The sequence below is a fragment of the Symphalangus syndactylus genome, chromosome 11, assembly GCF_028878055.3.
Source record: "Symphalangus syndactylus isolate Jambi chromosome 11, NHGRI_mSymSyn1-v2.1_pri, whole genome shotgun sequence".
Classification (NCBI taxonomy): domain Eukaryota; kingdom Metazoa; phylum Chordata; class Mammalia; order Primates; family Hylobatidae; genus Symphalangus; species Symphalangus syndactylus.
Genome location: NC_072433.2, coordinates 117,444,174 through 117,452,054, shown reverse-complemented (window position 1 = coordinate 117,452,054; position 7,881 = coordinate 117,444,174). Strand labels below are relative to the sequence as shown.

The following is a 7,881-nucleotide window of genomic DNA, read 5'->3' as shown; positions in this document are numbered from 1 at the left end:
ATTTTATATTAATTTATTTATTCAACATGAAAGTTGGCATCCTTCAAAATCATTTTCCTCCCAACCTCTGAGGTATTAGAAGGAAACTACTAGTATCTTTACCCCGTTATTGTCTTTCCTCTTTAAATTAAGATAAGTAATTTGGGGATTGGTATAATTGGTGACTGCCAACTGGACCGAGATGGAGAAAAAAATGGAATTATTAAAAATGCAAATAGAAAAACAATTATTAAACTTATAGACTGTCCATTTAAATGTGACATTAGAATTGTTTTGGTTAGGAAAGCACTTTTTAGACTTTAATGTAAATTTTAATGAGATCACCTGGAGATCTTGCTAAAATTCAGGTGCTAATTCAGTAGATCTAATTCAATAGATTTGAAATTTTTCATTTCTAACAGATGCCCATGTTATACTAAGTTTGTCAACCTAAAGATGAAACTTTGATTAGCAAGATACTAAGATGTTTGGCAACAGGACAGTATTTAACATGAATTAAGAACTAGTGTCAGGGGGCAGTTTAATTTCAGAGAGATAAAAGAGCAAACTGGAGGGATTACCTGGTGAGGAAAGTAGAAAAGGAGATGACTAAGAGGGGACTTAAGGTCTTAGAGATCAAATTTATTCCTTATTAAAAAGAAAAAAGAGAACATATTACAAAAGTTAAACTTGTATCCATAATCTATTAAATTGTTACCACCAAAAGAAATCAGGTTCAATACAAAGCCAGCACCATAAAGATTTAAATAGGAACTCACTGACATGAGCTATTGGAAAAAATCCCTTAAAGACAGTTTACATATAGCTGTAAGTAGTGTCAGCACATAATTTTAACAGAGTTAAAAGAGAAGGCCAAGAAGATCAATGAAGAATAGCTGCTGCTTTATACAATGTGTTTTATTATTGTAATTATTTTAGGTAGGGAAGCATGACCAGGACATTTATAGAGTCAAAAATCTAAGTGAAGACTTAGGGCACATGTTGCGAAGTAAAAGGGAGTCTAGCATGACCACACTAAGAATACAAGTCTGGTTTAAAATGTTGGCTGTTGAAAGTCTAGATCTCTGGGTATAATTTTCCATGGAGTTGGTGGTGGAAAGGATTTTTTTCAACAATGGGCAAATTCTTCCATGAATACCATACTGGATCGAATTTGGAGAATGTTAATTTATCAAGTATATAAGATTTGAAGCAGAGATAAAGACTAACACTTTGCCTGACATTTGACCAATGAACATAGATTTAGCCCTATAGGCTCTGTAGTAGACTGAATGGTGGCCCCAAAGGTATCAAGTCTAAATCCCTAGAAGCTGTGACTGTTATAGGAAAACAGACTTTGCTGATGTGATTAAGAATCTAGAGATAGGGAGATTATCTTGGATTATTTGGGTGGACCCTAAGTGCTATCACATGCATCCTTGTAAGAGGGAGGCAGAGGGAGACTTGAAACAGACACGGAGATGGCTATTTTAAGACAGAGGCAGATATTGCAGTGATGTGGCTACAAACCAAGGAATGTTGGCAACCATCAGAAGCTGAAAAAGGCAAGGAAAATATTCTCCTCTAGAGCCTGTGGAGGGCTTGTGGTTCTCATGACACCTTGATTTTAACTCAGTGGAACCAACTTTAGACCTCTGACCTCCAGGACCATGAGAGAATAAATTTCTGTTGTTTTATGCCATTAATGTGTGGTAATTTGTTACAGCAGCCATAGGAAACCAGCAGGGGGTCCCAAAAGGAAAATATGAGGGCAATGTTCAAGGTGGAAAACCAGAGAGAATAATAAGCTTGATGGGGGAATATGGATCTTGAGGAAATGAAGATCATTGTAAATAGATGAGATAAAAGGGTTAAGGGGAAAATAAAACTGATTTATTTTCATATTATGTGGTCAGTAATGGTTAATGAGAAAATAAAACTGATGTAATTTCATATTATGTGGTCAAAATGATACTGTTTATGAATTTTCTCCCCAAAAGAGCTATGTTCTCTGATGGAGGAGTCTGCAGCCTCAGGAAGCTACAGAAACATTGGAAGTAGTTAAAAGTTGACTTTGGAACAGAACATCAAATGCATAAAGCAATAGACGAGGCCTGCTGGTTCAATCCAAGAATGGTGAGCCCAGAATCAGGAAGCACACATCTCTTGGCTGTGGTATTTTACCAGGACTGAATCCATGAGGCTGTATTCCAGGGAGTGGGTGTGTTAGTGGGTGAGTTGTTTTTGTGAACAACTAGTACTCAATTCCATGAGGTAGAAAGTTTTGGTTTAATAGAAGTTAGTCTATTTCATTAACACTCCACTCTGGGAAAATGGTCTTCCATGATCCAGCAGGAAGTGTGCCTGGCTTTCAGGGAAGCCTTGAATACCACAGGCACTTTATGGAGTGTGTTAATGTTTGCTGCTTCTTAGTGGACCAATTTCAGCTGCAGAGCTAATTGCCATTTCCCGTTTACTCACCATATGACTTTACTAACAGTCCAATCATTGCAATGAGGGGTATGTGTGTGTGTGTGCATGTGTTGTTTTTAAGACCTGACTTGCCTACCTGTTATAAAGGGCAACCTGAGTTATATTTTGTTAGCACATTTAGATATTATTGTTACAAGGAAGGAATCACTGACTCAGATACTTAAATTGTGCTTTCACCTCTTGGAGAATTCTGCATATTGATTTTTATCTGCAGATGCATGTGATTGCTCTTCTCTAACTTTATCTTTAATTCCCTTTGACAACAGTGTTTCACAGATTATGGTTTGGAAGTGTGGCTTTCTCCTAATTTCATAGGCAATGTTTATTTTTTTCTCTGTTTTCATTTCCTTTGTTGTATTCAGTTTTTCTCAAGCCAAAACATGAAGAATTTACTTTTCTATCTTCAACAACAGTCCAAATGTCACAATTTGCCTAGTTGCTAATGGTTCTTGCAGTGGCAACTGAATTATGTGTATCTTATTTCCACTATCATAAAGATCATAGGAAGGCTAGTGTTAATTCCATGGGCCTAAGAATTAAAGAGCTTTAAATATTGAGTCCGTGGTTGCTAATGAAGAAGCTGTCATCTGATTTATGTGAGCGATAATAGCATCAGTGCCATAGGTTGAGCAGAATCATATTTTCTGGCTTCTCATCCATAAACTATCCTTTCTTAATGTAAACTGGAATGAAGATTTTCTGGGATCATTTGGGAAGTTAGCACAAGCTGTAATTTTGAAGTCCCAATGTAATAAATATGTAGTGCTGGCATTTCGTGGGAATATAAGTCATAAAGATTGTGTTTATATCTTTTGGCTTAAAGGTTTGGTTCTGATTCATTATAAGGCAATTTATATCTCTCAGTTTTACAATCTTAGTTCCTTGCTTTGAAACCTCCATTTCTATGATCATTAATAAATGGAATGTCTTTAAAAGGAATACATTTGAAGGGAAAATCTCAGAGACAAAAACCTATACACAATTCACCTCATCATTCTTTCTTTCCTGGGACTAGTGGAGTTAATGTGCTGTTGTCTCCTGCATTCTGTTGATATCCTTATTGTTGGGATGTTAAATAAGGTGTTTTTTCAATGTTATATCAACTTTTATCTGAAATCTGTAGGATTTACCGACTAGATAAAATCTCACAGAAGGAATGAAGTTCAGTAGTCAATATTTTTGCTCAGAAGAGGAGAAAACATAATAACTGCATATTTTACCTAAAAAACTTTCTTCTAAACATGTGAGAAATATAAGGCCCATGAGGGTAAGAACTTTTCTTTATATTCATCCCCAGTACCTATAAGATCACTGCAGCATTACGTGCACTCATGAAATATTTTAAAATAAAAGAATGAATGGAAAATATAACAATACTTAATACCTAGATAGCATTTTAATGTTTAAAATACATATTCAATAAATCACATTAGTTTGCACGTTTGAGAAACAAAACAAACTTTCTTTCAACCATTGCTATCTGTAGGTCACAAGTGTGAAACTCAGTTTAAGTGGCAATACTAACTGGCCATGAACCAAGATGTTCCAGCACCTGGTACATAACCTGGCCACAGAAACATGTTTTCTAAAATATGCTTACTCTGATAAAAGCTAGGAGGTCACATGAAAATAATGACAAATATAAAGATATTTGTCTATTGAGTATGACAAATGGACAGGAAGTGAAATGCACCACATTTTAAAGTGTAGCATCAATAATTCCTATTTTAAAATCACAAATAATAGCTGCTGCTTCTGACTCCTTGGAAATGGCATTGTTTCTTTCTACACAATATGGGCCTTTGACAGAATACCTGAATAAGCAGACACAAGCACATGCTTTGAAAGGAGACAGCAAAACAGAATGATACTCTCACTGTTCACAATTAAGAAGACACTAGGAATAAAGGAGAGGGGCTTTGAAAATACAAGAAAAATGAAAGGGAGGTGATTAACAACTTGACTGTGGAACAGAGACTGTTGTGCATAACTCCAGAACCCTGTTGGCTATGGCTAAAATATTTTAAAGTGCACAAATACCATTTCTGTTCTATTATACCACATCTTTATTAAAACCTGCCATGCACAAATGAATAGTGTGCCTTGGTGGTGTGTGGAGACCTGGGAAACCTATACTCATGCTCTATGGCATGTGTAGCAAGAGAAGAAAACAGCCACACATTATGGATATGAATAAATAAACAAGTCAAAAGCAGCAGTACATCAGTGCAAGAAAAGGTTTTAAGAATTTAAACCTCCTGAAATTCACAGATATCATGAGAAGAACATTTTACTTTCCACAAAAATATGGAATAGAGTATTTGAAATAATTTTATGTAAATCTCAAATGATAGGTGACCCAACTGAGATCTAATTTAAAAAACACAGGTTGTTACATAAGACAGTTTCCTGAGAGCTCAATGGATCTTCAGTCTAATGTAAAGCAGCTGGTTTAAAAAGTATTTGCTTGAGTTTGGGTTTGGAGGAACAGTCTTAAAAAACATGTTTGAAAGCAAAGTGCTCACAGCATCTTTTAGAAGTATGAGAAGATTAGGCTTTTATGTTCCAATGCTATACTTGAAGAAGTTACAGTCAGATGGTTTACTTCATCTTTGAGGGAAAACCGTTAGGCATCGAATGCTCAGTGAGAACCAATGTGCACTAAGAACCAAGGACATGGGCCGTGAAGTCAGACTGTAAGAGTCGAACTCCTGCCTCTATCCTTTCTAGCAATGAATTCTGAAAATTTTGTTTATTCTGGAATGTCATTATCTTTCAAAGATTTTTTTTCTGGATAAAACCCCTGGCAATCAGATTTTTATTTTAGCACTTTGAACTTATCAGTTCAATGCCTTGTGGCCTCCATGCTTTAGATGAGATGTCAGCTATTAATTACATCGTTTCCCTCCACATGATGATTTGTTTTTCATTCACTGCTTTAAAAATTTTCTGTTTGTCTTTGTCTTTCATCAGTTTGATTATGATGTGTCTAGGTGTTGATGTCTTTGTGTTTATCCCAGTTGGAGTTCATTGAGATTTTTGTGTCAATGAATATCACTAAGACAAGGAAAACTACTTTTTACATGAGTGATTAAATTTAAAAAATTATTTTTCTCATTTAAAACCATTATTTCAGGCATACAGAGAATAGAAATATAAAGATAAAAATTTTGAGGAATTGGTAAAAATAGATATTTCTCATCTTGAGGAGTTATACCAGAATCTGCAGTTAAAATAAGATCTAGATAAATTCCTAGTTCTTCAGTGTTCTTATCAGCTACCAGTTGTCTATGCCTCAAACATCTTGAGAGCTGGGGGATTTCTACCCACATTCAGTGTGAAAGAGTATCTCATCATGCCCTTTACTTCAAAGTTAGAAATCACCTTGTTTATAATTAGTATACTGTCCGTGTTCAGGACAATGACATGAACAGGAAATTATAAGAGAACTAAGTGTTTGAGAATCAATTAAATTTTCCACAGGACTTGTACTGTGAATTTTCTTTAAAGAGAACAAAAGCTAAAAGCTAGCAGGTAATACTGAAAGGCTAGAAATCTGTTGCAATTAGAACACTAATGATAATGCCACTTAAATACTTTTTTTTTTTTTTTTTTTTGAGACAGAGTCTTGCTCTGTGGCCAGGCTGGAATGCAGTGGCGTGATCTTGGCTCACTGCAACCACCACCTCCCAGGTTCAAGCAATTCTCCTGCCTCAGCCTCCCAAGTAGCTGGGACTACAGGTGTGCGCCACCATGCCGGGCTAATTTTTGTATTTTCAGTAGAGATGGGGTTTCACCATGTTGACCAGGATGGTCTTGATCTCTTGACCTCAGGGGATCTGCCTGCCTCGGCCTCCCAAAGTGCTGGGATTACAGGCATACAGGCATGAGCCACGGTGCCTGGCTTATGGTGTTTTTTAATTATGTAAAATAAAGTAAAACTTATGTAAAAATTACCTAAAATTTTTCTTTAAAAATTTAAAGTAGTAGATTACAAAAAGACATAAAGTAGTGTTACAGCTCTTTTAGAATTTGTCTAGCAGGTTTTCGGTTTTTTAGCAGAAACCCTCCCCAGCCAATACACACACAAAGACGATGTGACTAATCCTCTCAGAGAGCTCTCTCAAGTTTATAGAGCAAATCTCTCTCTTTACATGCATTCTTTTTCTTCTAATTTTTTCTCATTTGAGCCTCTTAGAAGTTCTATATTTGCTATTTATCTTTCTATTTAAATTTCTCTATAAAGTCATCCAAATTCTCAAATTCATAAACACGAAGGAAAATGTTTCAGATCCTCTTGCTTGACCACTAGGTGACATTTCACACCATTCATCACTTCTTCCTTCCCATAAACCTTTCCTCCCTCAGTTTCTTGACTCTCTCGGGGATCCCCTGCTCCTCAGCTTGTTGTTTATGTGATGCTGGTCCTTAGGCCTTCTGCTTTCTGTGTCTTTGCTCTTTGAGAAACATTAAACTTTCCTTCTGCTTTAGCTCTCACAATCATGGAAAATGTGTAGCAGTTGAAGATTCTTGCCACTTTATCCTGTGCTACATGCCCATGAAATAAAATAGAATGCATTTATAAGTCTTTCCTGATTTATAAATTCTCAAAATCCATCACATTTTGAACCGGGAATAGGGTTTATTTCCCCAGGTAAAGTCTGAAATCATGGGCAAATCTCACCAAGGATGTGGGAATAAACCTAATGAAATGTAAACTGTGTTGCCTCTCACAATACCTTTTGCCAGGACAGAGCTCATAGATGGTTCAGCAGCTTCATTTTAAAGAATGGCAACCTAGTGCTGCGTATTATTGCCAGGAGTTCTGGGCCTTCACATTAGCAGTTAGGCTAAAAGGGAAGCAACATAGGGAGGAGGGTATAATGAGGCATGTTCGACTCCCACTTCCTGTCAGGGTCTGAATGTTTTTCTGTTTTGGGTTCTGTTTGGCCAGGAGGTGGGTTCCATTCAGTTAGCTGAGGGGCTTAGAATTTTATTTTTGGTTTACAGTCAGAAAAGTAAATGCCAACTGAGAGGACAAAAATCCTTATAGATATTACATTGGCTGGGCTTCTGTGATTATTTGTATCAAAGTAAAGATAAGGTTGTTTATTAGGGGACCATGAAATTTTATCAGTGAAGACATGTTAGAATTTTCACTGAAGAAAAATTATAAGAAATTATCATTCGTAGAGGATACTATTGTGTCAAGGGAATATCTCTTATGCTTTTATTTTTCTCAGTTAAATTTCTTATTAACATGTTTATCAACTTAAGTTATGGCAAGCATTACATTTCTACAATGGGTAACAATGCTGCAGGAATAAGACCATGTTTAATGGATTATTCCTATCTCTGTTAAGCTTTCCTCAAAATAATTAGAAAATACTGCATTCACCAGAGGATAAA

At 36.0% G+C, this 7,881-nt stretch overlaps 1 non-coding gene across 1 annotated transcript; it reads left to right on the top strand.

Moving 5' to 3' along the window:
• The first annotated feature begins 6,481 nt into the window (after positions 1-6,481).
• On the top strand, positions 6,482-6,543 carry LOC129457894 (U7 small nuclear RNA). The gene has a single exon (XR_008649435.1). It is a non-coding gene; the product is annotated as a U7 small nuclear RNA (small nuclear RNA).
• The last annotated feature ends 1,338 nt before the right edge of the window (positions 6,544-7,881 follow it).